This window comes from Carassius gibelio, chromosome A6 (assembly GCF_023724105.1).
Source record: "Carassius gibelio isolate Cgi1373 ecotype wild population from Czech Republic chromosome A6, carGib1.2-hapl.c, whole genome shotgun sequence".
In the NCBI taxonomy this organism is placed as follows: Eukaryota; Metazoa; Chordata; class Actinopteri; order Cypriniformes; family Cyprinidae; genus Carassius; species Carassius gibelio.
Window position 1 is genome coordinate 14,764,607 of NC_068376.1, and position 13,878 is coordinate 14,778,484.

Consider the following 13,878-nt stretch of genomic DNA (forward strand, 5'->3'; position numbering starts at 1 on the left):
GCACTATGGAAGCTGGCAACCAACACTGACTACAGAAATATTGGGCATCTTTTTGGTGTCATCAAAACAACAGTGTGGTGGTGTGTGCAAGAATTTTGCAAGACTGTCTGTACATTGTTAGCTCCTGAACAGATGTGTTTTCGTCACCAGCAGAAGATTAAACAAATGGCGTGGGTCTGATGAGGTATTTGAACAGTTAAATCTTTTTGTCTTGGCAGTTGTAACAAAAGCAGAACCTGTGTAAATTCTAGGTTATGTTTTGTTTACCTGTTTTGACTGATGTTTAATTTTTCCCTGCCTCTTCACATTTTGTAAAAGTGAGGACTTATTAGTCTCTGGCTCTGCAATAAAATGTAGAGAGAAATTAAGATTTTTCCATTACTAGTTTAAAAATATGATAAAAATGATAAATAATCATAAAGTAACACATTGACAAATCTTGTATGTTAAAGGTAGAGCATAATCTCCCAAATGGTGATTATAACAAGGTAGCAAACAAAAGGTCCATACACTCTGGCATTGTTAACACCTGATGGCAGGAACGTTAAGCAAGTTACATCAATTTATAGAAAGGGTATGGGAAGAAGCCTGTGATACAGTCATTGAACACATGACACATGAGGTAATGGAAAAATTACTTTAATTTGAAAACAGTCAAACAAATGCTTGAAATACAATGTGCTGTGCAACAACAGAAAAACTGTTTTGTGCAAAGAAAAAGTGTCATTTGTAAAGTCCTGTGCTGTGTGCAAAGCACTAGTGGCTGGATGGTGGCACAGCATCAAGGTGACTACTCAACATCTGCACCAGCTGACTGTGTGTGCAGAGGAAGGGCTGATCGAAACTTGCAAACTGCTCCGTGTGATGCAGAGTGAGTTCAGCCTCATGCTGCCTTGCCTCACGGGCATCCTGCAGCATCATCTCAAGTGCCAGTCATGACGATCCTCCAACCACTCCTGCTGCCTCTAATCAGCTGCCTGCATCGTTACCAGGGCCTAAATGCAACATGGACAGGAATATTGCCTGTTTAGTGAAGTGTTTTTATCCTTGTTATTTGAGCCAAATTAAGTCAGTCATGCAGATATATAAGGGGTAGACAGCTATAGTAGTCCAATGCAATGTCCAAATTATACTATATTACGATCAATCCAAAAAAATATATATATATATACAGTGCAAACACAGTTCAGTGTGTGTTTTTTCACTCTGGTTTTCATGTCTTACCGAGGTGTTAATGCCAGGGTAGACTCAAAGGTGATGGAACCGATTCTGGCAGTATTGGTGTCGATGTCCATGCAGGCAAACTCAAGCTTGAGCTCTCACAGGTGGACAACCTCTTGTCAAGACTCTGTGTGGATCCTCCTGAAAATTACACAAGTCATGTTATTCATTTAAACTACAACAGTATGGTTCGCGATAACAAACAAAATACTAGAACTGAATGGGGAGCTAATGACAGTGGTGGACAGTAACAAAGAATTAGGTAAAATTTTCAAATATCTGTACCAAGAGTATTTTTTATAAGAAACTTTTACTTCACTACATTTTAGGGCTGGGTGATAAATCGATTTGATCGATTAACTCGAATGTGTAGTTTACATCGATTTGTTTGAATGAAAATCGGTTTTCTTTTTAACATCTGCAATAACATAATCCTTATATATATATATATATATATATATATATATACTGATCGATTTTTTTTTTTTTTTTTGAAGACCTCTGACAGTCTTACTAACATTTACAAACTGTATCCAGTATGATAAGAATGTTATGTTACATTTTATGTTATCTGCTTCACTGTTTACAATGGCAGGGCCTGCCATCTTGTCTTTTGGCTTGTTGTTTCTGATTGCAAGGGGGAAATCCAGATCAAATCCCAGAAGGTAAAATCAAAACAAAATAAAGATAAACTTGTTTTGAACAATTTCTTTGTATTCTGAATATTTATTTTAGTTAGGGAGAAAAATTTTTTTTAAATCGATGTAAATCAAATGGGATTTGTTTTTAGGCCATATTGCCTACTACATTCCAAAGAGTAATATTGAACTTTGCTCCACTACATTGCTGTAAAATGGTGAGATGTTTTTAGCCCAACACATTCTCACATGTCTATCTACATTTCTTAATTTCAGACCTAAAGCTCTATCATTACACCTGTCTCTCCTTAATAGCTATCTTGAGCAGTAGGATGGATATAAAATTGCATAAATATTCTAATTTGAGATTAATTGATTAGTACTTTTGGTTTTAGTATTTAAGTACATAAAAATTAAATACTTATGCACTTTTACTCAAATAAATATTTCAAATGAGTACTTTTACTGAAGTAATATTTCATTATGGTATCTGTACTTCATCCAACACTGGCTAATAAACTAGTGTCTTGCTAGCTTGCACATAATTGGGTGCTCCTACACTGGCTAGCAAACAACAAACTAACAATAGGCTTGCTCTAAAGTTGTACCCTGAAAGTGAGTTTTTCCGTTTTCCTTTAATACTTTGTTTTACAACTATAAGAACTTACCGGCAGACGCCATCATTTACTCCAGTGGAGAGGTGTCCATATCGATGATGTCTTCTCTTCCCAAACTCGTCAGTCTGTGTCCATAAATGGCATCCATCATATCAAACCATTTCCAATTATTTTGGTTTTTGGTCTTTCAACTTCCAGTAATAACTCCACAGCTTTTTGCATTTAATGCTGCACTGCTCGGATGTCAGTTTGGACCCCTCCGCAGCCATCCTCTCAGAAACATTCTGTAAACCTTCTCATTTTTCCACCATGCCCTCGAGTTCCCTTCGCACACGTTCTTCACCGATGGGGCAAGATGGGGAGGTATAAAAAAAAAAAAAAAAACACTTAAAAGGTAGTGTGTTTTGGAGTGGGTTGGCTAATATCCAGACCTGTGGAGGCTGTGAGCAGAGGCTTGTGTGCTCAAAAGGACTTCTGGCAGGCCACAGCAGAGGGGAGAGAAAAAAACGTTAATCTTTGGCCTTCCTGCCATAGAGTATTAGCAACCTGCAGCTCTCCTTGGCAGTTCACTGCACTGACTGGGTCATGAAGAGGCCTTCTCAAACAACTAAAGAGCAGCTTAGCACTTTCTATGTGCTAAGATTAATAAGTGCTATGGATCTGTGGGACTGGGGTAATAGGCACAACCTGTTAGATTTAGGTCGTTACAACCTGATTCCAAATGAACTGCTTTGAAACATGAAACATGAATGAAACATTGAATTAATGATCTGTGATTTGTTGCATTAACAGCTAAGACTATTATAACAAGTTAGTTAACTGTATGAAAACATAGACTGGAACTTAAATTAGTTTCATTAATTGAGATCCTAGATATAGATTTATAGAGTTTACACAGAAAAAAAAATTATAAGAGAAGACACACACAATTCTGTGACAGGTAGAACTTAATTTAAGGCACTACTTATTAGTGCTGTTCAAAATATCGATACGAAAATGTATCGTCACAGGGATTTGACAATACGAATATCGATACAGCTGGCCCTGTATCGATATTGTGGCATGTGGCAAATAACGTGTTTTAATGTCAGAAATATGTATCGTCACAGAGATTTGACAATACGAATATCGATACAGCTGGCCCTGTATCGATATTGTGGCATATAACGTGTTTTAATGTCAGAAATAATTTCACCACCACCACCAACACATCTAATAATCTCTCTGACATTCCATGTTCCCTTACGAAAATTAGCCATGGTTCTAACACGAATAACACCAGAAATCATTGTTCTTTTAGCCATGGAAACTGCAAAATAGCCATGGTTTTGTTACTTCAAATAATAATTTACATATAAGTATTAAGATGATCATTTATTTTGGTTATAAAAATCTAAGCCATCAATAGCCTTTAAAATAACTATGCATTAAATAAAGACAAGGAAATAATGATCGGTTAATAACACTGTTAAAATACATAATGTAGGCTAATAAAAAATGAACTATTTATGTACATAACATGTTATTACAAATGCCTGCAAAGGGAGCCAAAGGGTAATTGCTGCTCTAACACTTACAGGGCAATCAAATCCTTGTTTAGGATATTGGCCAAACATTCAACTCAAATATTCACTTAATCTTTCATTTTTTGGCCAGATGACACAGCCCTTATAATTTCTTCAACAAAAAACATGTGGACATCACAACCCTTACAAAAATAAACCATGGTTTTATCATAATAAAAGGGCTCTATTTTGACCCCTGTAGTAGTTTTTTTTCCATAATATTTCATAATATTTTCAATATATTGTATTGGGCACAACAATACAATCCTGCTTAGGGCACTCATTCAGCCAGCATCATAAGGCCGTCTCTGCCTTGGTCTCAGCTATTAATGCACCACATTTACTATTGGCAAATAACAATTTAAATTTTCATTATATTTTCCACAAAAAAGCTATTGTTCAGCTTCAATAGATTTGGAATATATGGTGCTATTTTTTTAAGCATTCACTTTAATGAGTACTCTTAATGCTCTCAGTAAAGAGCAGTGACTACATTCTGCTAAACCTCTCTTGTTGCGTTTCCCAATAGCTTAGAATAACACAAAGGCAAGTAATAGTTAAGATTTTGAGTAAACGATTCTTAACTCACAACCAAATAGAGACCAATCAGTGAATACCTCACCTTTAAAATTAGAAACAGTCTTAGGCCCAATCCCAATTCTACCCCTTAGCCCTTTCCCTTTCCCCTACCCCTCCGTTTTGCGCGTTAACGTGAAGGGGTAGGGGTGTCTCGATTCTATTTTGGTTGGAGGGGTAGGGGTAAGAGGAAGCGCCAGATGGCCCTTCAAACGAAGATTTTTCGGGACCACACTTCAAAAGAAGGGGTATGAATTATCTCGGCAACATGGCTGCTACAGCGAACAAAAAAACACATAAATGTAAGCTTTTTTGGCATAAATAAAGATTTTAAAGAAAATTAATCATTTGTTTTATGTTCAATCATATAATGTAGCGATCCAGTTTTTAAACAGTATTCAATAAAACTCGTGGGGCAGCATTGACAAGTTTATTTTCTCCTGGATGTGTAGAGCTGGGTACCAAACTTCGATGCCTATATGGTATCGAACGAAAAACTTCGATACTATGAGTATCGAAAAATTATTTATCTTTCGGTGCCAAATTCGGTTCCAAAAGCCAAGCGGCGGTTTTAATTTTTTTGCCAAACAGCTGTGTCTGTGTGAGCTTGTAGCATACGTGCATGTAAGGACCCAAATTCGCCGTGATTGGCTATCCACCACCACGTGTCGTGACGGGACGGGGAGGATTTCTGAAAATACTCGCAGTCACAACACAACTGTAGTTGTTTTTTCTCAAAACGTTTCCGGCTACACTTTATTAAAGTCGATGTCGAGTCAGCAAAATGCAACATATGAAATAAGAGTATTGCAACCAAAGCCGGTGTTAATGAAGCATTTGTTTGGATGAGTACTTTGCCCTCCCTCCCGGTTTAGTTTGGTCTACTCTATCGCGTATCTTGAAACACGCCCCCTTTCACGTCGTCTAAAAAACAGAGAGAGAGAGAGAAAGATTTATCCAGTACAGCGAATTTCTTTAAGCAGCAGTCCACTGTATACGTTCACTTAAAACATAACCGACTGTGTTTACGAGAATACTTGCAGAGACAATTATTTTGATATAATTGTGTGTGTTCATTCAGAAGTTACGATACTCGAAAGATGAATTCATTCTCTGTACGAGCATTGTCTGAAATGCTGCTCACAGCTTGTGCTTTGAATGAGTGAGCTCCGAACGCGCACAAATTGTTTAAAAAGCTTAAATCAGCAATATTTAGAAACAAATGCGAACGATCGGCTACGATCTGTTTCACCCCTTCAAGCGAGTGAACAACGCAAAGCAAGTGAAGTTAGGAATTTTACATCACTACTCACGATAGCCCATCGGACTGGAAAACACATAGCCCCGGGACGTCAGGATAGCGATTTTGCGAGCCCTTCACCTCAGATCTATCCAGTTTGTGAAACACTGGTTTCCACACTGGTTTCTAAAATAATAAATTATTATTTTAAAAGATTGACTCAAAAGAATAATCTGTTCACTAATCGGATAATGAACTTGTATTACCGAGCCGATTATCTATTATTGAACATCTCGAATGAATAAAGACTTCAAGTTCATCTGTAAAGCACATAAAGCTATCGTTTGAGTTTATAAACTTCTATTTCTTGCATGACTCATATGGATCTGCTAACTGAATTCAAAGTGTGGGTTCTAGAAGAATGTTTCTGTCTTGATGAGCATGTATCGCTCACTAGGAGTCGCTAAATGAACAGCTGTTGTTCCTTTTTTTTTTTCAACGGAGGATCAGTTGCCCTATTGGTTAAAATCCCCAAACTGTTTACTTAAATATAAAATTAATAAATTACATAAAACAGGGGCGTTTGCGTTATGACGTGGTGGGCTGCTGTGGGCCAGAAAGCCTGGGCAACTTTTTGGTCCCAGTCCGCCGCTGAATGGCACACCCCTATCCAAAAAAAACAACCAGTTGTATTTATAATGTTATCCTGAGTGTGAAGTGTTACCAGAATTTATTTTAATTAAGGTGAAAAATTAAAGTTGTGTGTTTAATGTATTTGTGCTGATGTTGAAATGGATTTTAAAACATATGGTATCGAAAAAAGTATCGTTAGGAACCGGTATCGAAATTGGCACCGGATCGAAAGATTTTGAACAATACCCAGCCCTATGGATGTGTGAGCTGCGTGATTTCCGAAATGTGTGTGTGTCAGTAAGCAGCTCATTAATACAGAACGATAATGAAAGGCTCTAATGCACACCAGCACACCAGTATATGTGTGTACTGTAAGAGCTAGACGACAAATGATGGCGTGTGACGTCATGGTAGTGGTGTCCCAATCCTTAGGGGAATATTTTATCTCCTACCCCTTGACACTCTGTTTCAAGGACAAGGGGAAGGTGAAGGGGTGAGAGGTAGGGGAAGGGGAAGGGGTATAAAATAGAATTGGGATTGGGCCTTAAGTTGTTTTTCCAGGCTTACCATGTGATGTTTAAGAAGTCAGGCATACAGCAGAATTGAAGCTTAACAAGCCAGGATTGTACTACAGAGGAACAATAGCTTATATTGCAATAACTGTCAAAACATCAATGCCAGCTCTATTCTGATTACATTTATCAAAGTGAAATCAGATAAGACACTATACAAAAACACAGCTCCAGGAGATGGAGTCAGTTTCATTCCCGAATGGTTCTTCTTTTCATCCTGAAGGTTACACTGACAGCTAGCACAGAGGCCACACACAGTAGAACAGACAACTGCTTCTGACAGCCTGTCAGGGGTACAATGCACAATAAAAGCAAACAAGAATTTCTAAATCGAGAAAGGAAAACCACTCATTTTTAATAGTACACCTGAGAGATCAAGCAGTACTGATTCAATCCACAAGACAATACAACTAATGTAGCTAGAAATCGGTTTAAATTCTTGAAACCTGAAATTATAGCAAAACAGAAAACAATAGAAACCTTGAACCATCTTGAACTACAACTTTCTTGGAGTGTTTAAGCCATAATTTATGATGGTGATTTTAGAGATACATTCTCTTTGTGGTTCTTCAAAACAACAAATCCCCATTATTCACATTCATTAGGACTGAATGATAATGACGGCTGGCTGGCAATTAACAAAACTGTTACTTGCCCTATTAGGCCATTTCTGTGTTGTCACTGAAATTCGTTAATCAAATACGTGTCATTTATTCTTTCTATCCCTTGTTTTTGGGGAGTTCAACTGGCTAGAAATTATATTCTAGTTCTAATATAAATTAGAATATGTTGAAAATTATAAAACAACCAGTGATGTTTTGCTTCAAAACCATTATATTTATGTTAATATTTTTTGGAATAAATATTTTTACTACTGCACTACTAAAATCTGTGATATTGGCACAACTAAGCAGATTTATTATTATTACTATTTTTTTTTTTTTTTACAAAACTGTCCTATAACTATACATAGAAACCAAAAAAAATAAATAATAATAATAATATATATTAGTAATTGTGTTCTTCTGACACAACCTTTCACTGGTGCATTTATTCATGTTGGTTTACCTAGGCTCTGAGAACACAAACATAAAATATATGTTTTTAAATATATTTTTTCTAAAAAGTAGATTTGAAGTATCAGTCCTCAAAATATTAGCAGAAGTCATTAAATTAGTGTTTTAAGATTTATGCTTTCTGACCTATTAATACGGAAACAGAACAAGGGTTAAACCAAACTTGTAATCTGAAATGCAATATTCCACAAGCGAGAACCATCCACAACATCAAAATCTCACAGAAATAAAGCTTTACTCTACCTAGAGTCTACAGCAAAATGCTATCATAAGATTGGGGGAAGGACCCTGCAACACAGCAGGGACATTTTCTGGGACACCAGCCAACACTCACAAATGCTTTCTTCTCCAGTTCTTTCCCTAACCCGTACCCCATCCTGTCCTGCTGCGTGGCGCACCATTCTCCTTTCACATGTACAAGAGGATTTCAGCCTCTTACATCAGATGGTACAATGTTAAACTGAACTGGACTGAACTGTAGTATGATGATGAGGTAATGAGAGAAATATGGGTGAAAAGATCTCGTAAATTTTCCCTCTTTAAATTTGAGTTATTTCCTTTTTAAACTATCTTAAAACAATTATTTGACTAAAAACAATTCAGGTAGACACTACATATCTAATAACCAGACAGGGGTTTTGATGTCAGGTCAGCACTGTCTAAACTTTGAGATATTTTATTTTTGGTAATTACAGAAATTTGGTTAGATAGTACCCAAAAGCCTGAAGAAAAATATCTCCACTAAAATAATAATAATAATAATAATAATAATTAAATAAATAAATAATACAAAATTCTATGCACATGAAAGGCATAGATAAGGAACCATAAATCGGGCAAATTCTACTGTTAAAAAAAATGCAACCTGAACCCCGGCAAAGGACAGTTCACCACAGCCAACCTTTGAAGTCTGTGCAGACAAGAACAATGTGCTCTAATTGTATAGAGCAAGACAGAGGCAGTGTGCACACATCACAGAAGCCAATATTAAATTATGTCCATCTATAAAGTGGGGCTGACACCATATATAGAAAGCCACAACATACACATGGAATCTCATGAAATAAAAGGGAAGGCCCAGTATCTTTCTGATTTTATAAACTCTGTGATCTGCACCCTTACAGTCCAGAGTTAGATCGCTCATCTGTATTGCTTGCCCTTTTTGCCTTTTTGACACAAGCTGAACACTGGCGTCTCACGCCTCCAAGATTTGACCCCAATCCCCTGCAGTGTTGGTTTCCTAGACCCAGACGAAAGGGGGGCGCGCTGAATCTGGTGTATTTGGGGAAAAGGAGCTCCTCGTATTGGTGTGATTTATAATTAAAGTGGAGCAGCACACACTCAAAGGGTAGACGGGCTATTAATTTAAGTGAATTGCCATATTAATTTTATCAATGGCATCAGTCAAGTGTGACATGATTTTCAAGAAAGAAAATAGATTGAAGAATAAAATGATTTCTGCATAAAAAGAAAAAATCGAACTGCTTTTAAGTATTTAGAAAATAATATTGAATTTATTTATTTATTTATTTTCACAAGGGAAGGAAAATGACCCAGAGTATGTTACTACAAACAGCTGACGTCTGTTGAATCTTGCCTAGATCTAAGAAACTGATATAAATATATTCTAAACAAAAGCGTGTTAATGGTCAATCTCGTTTTATGTCATGTCACAACACACAGATATCTCCAACAGATTAGACTACAATTGAATTCGCAGCCTGTTTCAGAGATGATCAGAAGGTTTTTTTTTTTTTTTACCTAGTGAGCTGCCTACCTAGACAACCTTGATTGGTCTTACTGTGTAGATGTTAAAGAGTCAGTCAGCACTCAGCCGAGGTTTTGAGACAGATCCAATCGCTCAACTTACCTTTTTGTTCACAAGTCGAGCTTTGGCAGCTTTCAGTTGCATGTTGTTGTTGTTGTTTTTTTCGCGGAAAAAAGTACCCGTAAAAACAGACTGAGCCAAAAAACACTGTACTAAATGAGCAGCTGTACTTCCGAAAGTGTCCCAAAAAGGCAGCAATTACGAAAAACAAAAAACAAAATTCAATATGCAAAGAGAAAAGGACTGACGTCAAATCTATGCAAACTCAGAGCTTTGGGCTCTGATGGAGATTATAGATGCATGCATGCATGCATGCTGGAAAAAACAGCAGACATTTCCATGACATATACGCTACGAAATACCCGCGAAAAGACAGAAAAGAATACATTAAAATGGAGAGGCAGTTTGTCAAGTACAGTGGCATAAATTGGTCATTAGAAATATAATCTCTTCTACGGTGCAAAACGAAGAAGGCAGTTTAAAGCTGCTACTGTCTGGTAGACTGACGTGAGATTATGCGATGCAAGCTGTTTCATTAAAGTGCAAAAAATAAAGATGGCTAGCGATGCGGTGAGCAGCCTGGCTGCAGTTGTGTGGGAAAATCCAGAGATGTTTTTAAAACGACAGTGAAAATATCCAGGAATAAATTCGGAGTGTCCAGATAAAGCGCTGAGAGTGTCGGATCAGGATCAAGCCTCTGCAGCCATTTTGTTCAGTATCAACACAGCAGACGAGCGCCTGGTGGGAGGGGCTAAACCGCTGAAATTATTTCCATATGTCGCTTAACCAACCAAGCAGGCCAGGCAGACTGATTTTACATAGGAGCACCGCCCATAAAAGGTTTCAAAGCGTCCAGTTGGAAGGGCTGGAATATGGGCGTTCAACTGACCTTGCATGCTCTGTACAGAAACAAACAAACTATTTTAAACCCAGTGTTTTCATATCACATAGGGGCCCAGACTAGTCCCCATAAAAAATCTACATATAATTTTTTTGGCTTTTAGTATGAATATGTAAGCCTTATCTATTTATAAGATGGTGTGCTACAAAGGGATTACACAATTTAAGCATTAAAAACTTACAGTCTTTCAACTTCCAACAATATGAATCAACATTTTGATGACGTCAGCCCTCACTTTAGCTTCTCATCAAACTTTCTGTCCAAACAAATGTTGTCTACAATCTGAAATGTACCGTCCCCTACACTATAAATAGATGCTGAACTATGGATGAAATAAAGTGAATGGAGAAACTAACCATTTCTTAATTCGAATCAATTTAAATTGCTTCGCAAACTGTTTCATTGTTTGCTATATTTTATTGTGATTTGGATCAGATTAGAAGGAGAAACGGCTAAAAAAACAGCACTAACTAGTAGAAGAGAAAACACCGGTGTCCTGCACCAACCTACACAATTTTCAATATTACATAACCTCAGCATCATTATAATCACTAATTTGCTTAAGTAACATTTTCATATTGAATCTAAAGAGCTTATCTATTAGAATGTTGCAGTCAAATGTGCTTTTACAAAGCTCAAAGGTTGTGGCCCAAGTTGTGATATCAACAAAACACTATTGGCTATTTAAAAGGGGGCGGGGCTGTACAATATGTCCCACCCGTCTTACTGTTTCAGTTTAAATTGCATCACATAGCACAACGCTGCATGTATCAAGGTAGTTTAGTGGAGATTTAAGTTTATCTACAAGCTGGGTGTTCGACTCAGGAGTGCAAGCATGGAAATTCTGCATCTTGAAAACAGCAGCATACTTGATAACACCACTCGGCTCGCCTTGGCTACTCCGGTTATCCTCAGGGCCGTCCTTAGGGGATTGCAGCTGGAATGCACATAAATTCAGTTTACATGTCCTTCATAAATTGAAGAAAAACAGAAAAAAGCAAGAACACAATGATACACATTCTTTATTCATCATTTTGTAGATGTAGAGTTAAAAAATCATTGAATTTTATGTAGAAAGGTTAAATCGCCAATTTGTACCATCCAAAGTAACTTGAACGCACCTGACATTGTAATTACGACTTACCAACTCGTAAATACAAACTTCCCAGGAAGACTTGAATGCACCATAATTATATCTAATGTTTAACAACTACAGAGATATCGCCAGCAGAAAATGTCAGAATGACTAGCCAAGATAAGGCTGCTCTTGGTGGGAAACACTGACAAGCTTGTGGGCAGTATATAATGAGGTGAGAGCGACAATTGCCTGGAGGCCCGGCCCCCAAGCACTGCATCCTGCGTTATGTCCCCCTTGTTCCTACAGGCAACAAATGCAACATTCATATTTCTATTTGTTAAATAAAAACACAAACACCCTTATAAAACAGCCTCACTGGCTGTTCCCACCTCATCCTTTCGATACAGCGTTACTCATCCTGCCTCAGAGCAGTGCAAAGCCACTGGCCTCCCAGTGTTATTCTCCATGAACCGTTTCCCCACCAGCATGTTAAGCCTCGTAGGAGGCAAGGTGCCAGTCTACAAACATCACTGCCAGTGATAGCAACCTAAATCAGTTCCTAGATGCCAGAGTCCCTCTGAGCAAGCATATAACATATCTGCGTGTGTGTTTCAACTTGGTAGAGCCCTGTGCTGCTTTAGACCGGGTCGGTCTATTTCCTTGAGGGAACTTCAGAGGCTTCTGGGACTTATGGCTTCGGCCTCATGAGTTGCCACCTGGGTCTTCTTCACATGTGGCCACTGCAGCTGACAACTCGAGTCCCGTGGAGAGTATGGACATCGGGACATATGCACATCATGGTCACACACATCTGTGTCAGTGATCTGAAACTAGGTTCACCTGGGACTGGTGACACGCACTTTAGTGGTGAATTGTCTCCTAAACTGCATAGCGGACATGCATGACATCCCAGTTTGGTTCAGATGATTTGAGACTGCCTTGGGAGGGCAGAGGTGGATCTGTTTGTGACAAGCGAAACATCACTGTCCACTGTTCTTTTCGCTCTCTCACTACTTGCTGACAGGGGATGCTCTGATGTCATGCTGGCCGAGAGCCAGACTTTATGCATTCCCTCTGGTGAAGATTTTGCCTCGGATGTTATGTAAATCATGGAAGAGAGAGCGTCGTAATCCTCATTGCCCTGCAGTGGCTGAATTGGTTTTCGGACCTAAGGAGATGCTAATGTCTTCCCCTTGACAAATTCCCCTCAAGAGGGACATGCTGTCTTAAGCAAACAGCATGATATGGCACCTTCATGTGTGGTTGCTTCAGGGGTCTTAAAAGAGCTATGCACCCTGCCTCCCTGCATGCTTGAAATGCTCAACTGGGTCTTGTGCAACTTCTACAAGCCATTTGTACACTCTCAAATGGGGAGTGTTTGTGAAATGAAGCTGTGATAGAGATACATCTTTAGTGCCACCATGGTACCTAGAGCTGGAAATGAACGTTCTCCCTCTATCACCATTCAAGACTTTGAGGGAGCTCTCTCTCTCTCAATACTGCTCTGCTTCTTGCGCTGGCTTTGGCTAAGTACAGAGGTGATTTGCATGCGTTCTCAGTGGACTGCAGTTGTCAACCTTGCGTGATGCAAAGGCTCACAGGATTTATATTGACCACTCTTACATCTTTAGACAGTCTGACCAGATCTTTGTGTGTTATGGTGTCCGTACTAAGGGACGAGCAGTATCTAAGTGGAAGCTTTCCTACTGGATAGTGGATGCCATTGTGTCTGCTTATGCGAGCCAGGGACAGGAATGCCCTTTTAAGTATCAGAGCTGATACAACGAGGGCTATTGCCTCTCATGGGCCTGGTCTAAAGGCACGTCTATTCAGGATATATGCTTTGCAGCCGGCTGGTCCTCACAGAATATTTTTGCCAGGTTTTACAAGTTGTAAGTTCCATCCTTGGCATTTCAAGTGCTTTCAGTAAGTG

At 38.5% G+C, this 13,878-nt stretch overlaps 1 long non-coding RNA gene across 2 annotated transcripts; it reads right to left on the reverse strand.

The window, feature by feature from the left end:
* Nucleotides 1-623: 623 nt before the first annotated feature.
* On the reverse strand, nucleotides 624-10,700 carry LOC128015497 (uncharacterized). Of its 2 annotated transcripts, none has more exons than XR_008183924.1 (4): nucleotides 10,009-10,700; nucleotides 2,528-2,813; nucleotides 1,225-1,362; nucleotides 624-995 (listed from the first exon to the last, which is right to left on the reverse strand). It is a non-coding gene; the product is annotated as an uncharacterized LOC128015497 (long non-coding RNA). The 2 variants fall into 2 exon arrangements; XR_008183923.1 differs by having other exon boundaries at nucleotides 2,528-2,950.
* Nucleotides 10,701-13,878: the final 3,178 nt, after the last annotated feature.